The sequence below is a fragment of the Odontomachus brunneus genome, unplaced genomic scaffold (assembly GCF_010583005.1).
Source record: "Odontomachus brunneus isolate Ranch 3 - 2012 unplaced genomic scaffold, Obru_v1 Obru_scaffold_055, whole genome shotgun sequence".
Lineage (NCBI taxonomy): Eukaryota > Metazoa > Arthropoda > Insecta > Hymenoptera > Formicidae > Odontomachus > Odontomachus brunneus.
This window is the reverse complement of record NW_022639505.1, coordinates 201,943-206,110: the sequence shown is the minus strand read 5'-3', so window position 1 is coordinate 206,110 and position 4,168 is coordinate 201,943.

Below are 4,168 nucleotides of genomic sequence, written 5' to 3'. Positions count from 1 at the left end.
TCCCATTTTAAAAGATGCACCCTGATAATTCTTTAGTCAAGCATATTCAGCAAAAATGTTAGACAAAAGTTATATGGTTCGATGGAGGACATAAGAAGGTACCATTGGTTTGACTTTGTGCGGCGCCGTTAATATCAGGTCAAGGTCAATTTTACTTTTTTACATAGAAATTTATATTTTATTATATATATATATTTTTTTTTATTATATATTACGGAATTTTATTCTACGTGAAGAAACAAACAACTTTTGTTTAAAAACATTTTTTATACGACCTCTATTTTTTAAAATATTTATGGAAATATCTAAAAAATTATTGAAACCAATAATTTGGTAGATATTTTCGCAAATATCTCAGAAAACAGAGGTCGTATAAAAAATATTTTCAAACAAAAGTTATTTGTTTCTTTACGTAGAATATTCCATATTCAAAAATATATATTATTATTTAAAAAAAGTAAAGTTGACCTTGACCTGGCCTTGGCGGCGCAACACAGATCAAACCAATGATACTTTCTTATGTCCTCTATCGAACCATATAACTTTACTTTGAAACATTTTTGCTGAATATACTTGACTGAAGAATTATCAGGGTGCATCTTTTAAAATGGAACACCCTGTATAGACATTACTCTCTCTTACATTGCTCTATTTTGCACTCAAAAAAGTTAAGATATGTCAATTATATTATGTATATACTTTATAGGTGAGTGTGTTTTAATGCAATATCAGAATGTGCCGAGCTTTTTGTGTCTCAAATGTTCGGTTTTTCCTGAATTTTTACTTGGATATGTCAATGTATAGTTATTAATAAATCCAGTGGCACATAATACTCTTATTTTGAATGACAAATTAAGTAAATCAGACAATAGACATGATCAACAATATTTTAGCTCAATTTTATAATCGATTTATTGCATTAAATTTTAAAAGCTTATTTTACAAAGATTAAAAGAAGATAAACATTCTTTTGGAAGCATCAGAACAATTAAATCGCCAAATACAACCTTTCCAGGCAGCACAATCTAAAAAATGTTATAAAGAATCCAAAAAGTATTCTATTTCTTAGAGGCATTTTTTGGATATTTTTAAGATATTTTTTTAGTAATTTATATCTGGGTTGAAATTGAATTCTTTTAACTTAATTTAAGTTAAGTTGTTAATTAAAGTTAAGTTAAAGTTAAGTTCTTAATTTGAGTTGTTTAAATTGATTATTCCGATTTTTTATTACAATATATTCACACAGCCTGACACACAATTAATTCACAAAAGTGAAACCCAATTATTTTACTCGCGCATCCAGATTTACGTAAGGGGCGCCGCGAGGTCGCGAGGAATAAAACACCTAAAGCAAGTATGGAGCTGATTAATAGGCGTCTCGATGCCGCAGCAGTCCCGCTACAATCTTTGGTGAAAGTAAAATCTTCATTATTTCATATGCATTGGCAACAACTACGTCTGCGTGCATCCCGAAATAATCGTTAAAGTTGATTTGTAACAGACACGTCGCGCGCGCAAGAAAAAGATTGATTAGGAGGACATTAATTATTCCGTAAACATTTGCACGATTCTCATTTATATTGAACTAACGATATATAATGCGCTAATGAGAGTCAGATCGCAGATGTTGGCACATAATCATTAATTATAAAAAGAGTATGAATGCACACAGCATCGCAGCATTTGGTCCGGAGAAAGTGAAACAGAGGATAAAGCATATAAAACGTTTTCTCTCGAAGAAAGAAAGGAGGTTTGACTCGAATTGCCAATTTCAGATTAACCTTTTGAGTCCTAGAATATCCTTAAGAAAACTACATGTAACATCTTGAAAAGTAAAAACACTTTTGTTGATTTCTATTGATGAAGCGTTTTAATACAATTTTAATAAATCGTTTAGTAAATTTGATGGAGGGGAAGTTACTTAGTGACAATTTACTTATAGTGGGAAAAACATTTGAATTTTCATCAGTTTTCTAATTTCTCACTATTTCTAGATTTTTAATTTTTTCTGCTAAAGTCACTTTCCAAATCAAACTTTCGAAACACTATTACAAACACTGTATATGTGTATATACATAACAGAGAGAATATTATATCAATTCTTTTCAATTTTCTATATATGTTTCTCTAGTAGGGCAAAAATAGACTGTTAATAAGATCTTTTTTGCTAAGAAACAAAGTAAATTCTGCTAGAAACGTAGTAAATTTTTTAATTACACATTTTAGTTTCTAAAATAAAAGTAGCATATATAAAATAAAAGGCTAGTTAATTTACTACAAAATCTATTCCTAATCTATTCCCCTAAAAAATTCGATTCTTTACTATAAAATTATCTTTGTGCAGTTCACAAGTACAGTGTTTATATTTATGTAATTATATATGTAGTTATATATATGCACATGTATATATGTAGTTATATACGTACGTATATATATGTAATTTTCTTTCTTAATAAAAACTTTTTTCAATTTTACTATGTTTCTAGTAATGTAATAAATTGTTAGTAAACTATATCTTGCTAAAAACACAGCAAAGTTTTTAAATAATAGATTTCAGTGTTCCTAAAATATAAAAAGCACATTTAAAATATAAGAATAATTAATTACTACAGAATATCGACTTATTACTTAGTTATATGCACAAAATTCTATTATAATTTTCACTCTAAAATTCTCTTTGTGTATATACTGTCTGTATAATAGTGTCTTTCAATTATATATATTAAATATTATATGAATATATCGTTATATTATTATATGATATACAATTATATAAAACATTACTATTATTAAATAAACACCGTATATCACTACTTACACTTATCTGATATCCCTCTATTAAAATAATACTAATTTCTCCAAATAAGAAACCGGAAGTCATTAATCAGATCAATCGCTGCGCTGTCAATCGACTTATTATTATTCGTGTGAAAACGTTTCCGGATTATTTCTAGCTTTTCGACTTGTTAAACAACATTGCCCTGCCTTTAAGCATCCTTCGTGTTACACAACTACAGTTGCGTGCTCTCCGTTTTAATAAAGCAATTGCATTTAGGGTCCCAACGTCGACGTTGACTAATAATTATTACACGGGTGTATGCGCGTTAGCTCTCAAATTTTGATCATAGATAAGTCGCATTCGAAAAGGTCAGACCTCTATCAATCCTCTGGATCGGCTGTAGATTAAACAGTAGTGAAACGCAGTCGTGCGAGGGAAAAGGTTGTGCATTTCATTAACGATGTGTTTGGTATTTAGCATTGGGATCGACCCCGGGGTGAGATTGTGCGACACCAATCCGCGAATTTAATGAACGTCGTCGCGAGTATAACATTGGCCACCCTCGAAATGTCACCGAATCTACAAAACGCTCGAAAATGAGAGAAAGGAAAAGTAAGAGAACGACTCGGTTGTTTTTCCTATAGTACATATCAAGCGACACGGTAGTGTCGCGAAGCCAAGTGCAAGCGCGAAGCATTGGCGGCCTACCGTGTTATATTACGCGACGACTTTAGTTGAATGAAGGTTACATCGTCATTTCGGCTATAACGGCTGAATTGACGAAGTTCTGGAGAGACTTAATCGATTCCTTGGGTTTATATTACTTAATCAAACTGTTTTTACTTTTTCTCTACGTGCTCCAGAAGCTGAGCTATTTTAGCTCAAAGTCTGAATTCGTGAATTTACGCGTAAGAAACATCTCCTCACCACAGAAATGTGCATTGACATATCTTCTCCGTTAGATGGCGGCATGCTGAGAGTGTTACGATTACCGATTTATTTACCGACTTGTAACTGTCATCGCGGCGGAGTCGAATGACAGTTCACGTGTACGAGAATGGGGTTATAACAAGGTTATATTTTTAATGTATAATAGTCTTAAAAGTTTCAAAGTGTGTTTACCGTGATAATTTTGAAGAAAAACTATGGTGGAGTTAACAAGGATAATATCAGGTAAGTATTATTATATAAAATGTATAAAAACATATAATGATGTAAAATTTGAATACTTGGTGTCGTTTTTACTTTTTATAGCTAAATTAAATAATGAGGTAAAAAAGGAAAGGAAAGAAGAGGAGAAGAAAAGAAAGAGAGAAAAGAGAGAATGTGTGAGAAGAAATGAAGAGGAGACTGAAAAGAGATATTTATAACAGATACTTTTATGGTAAA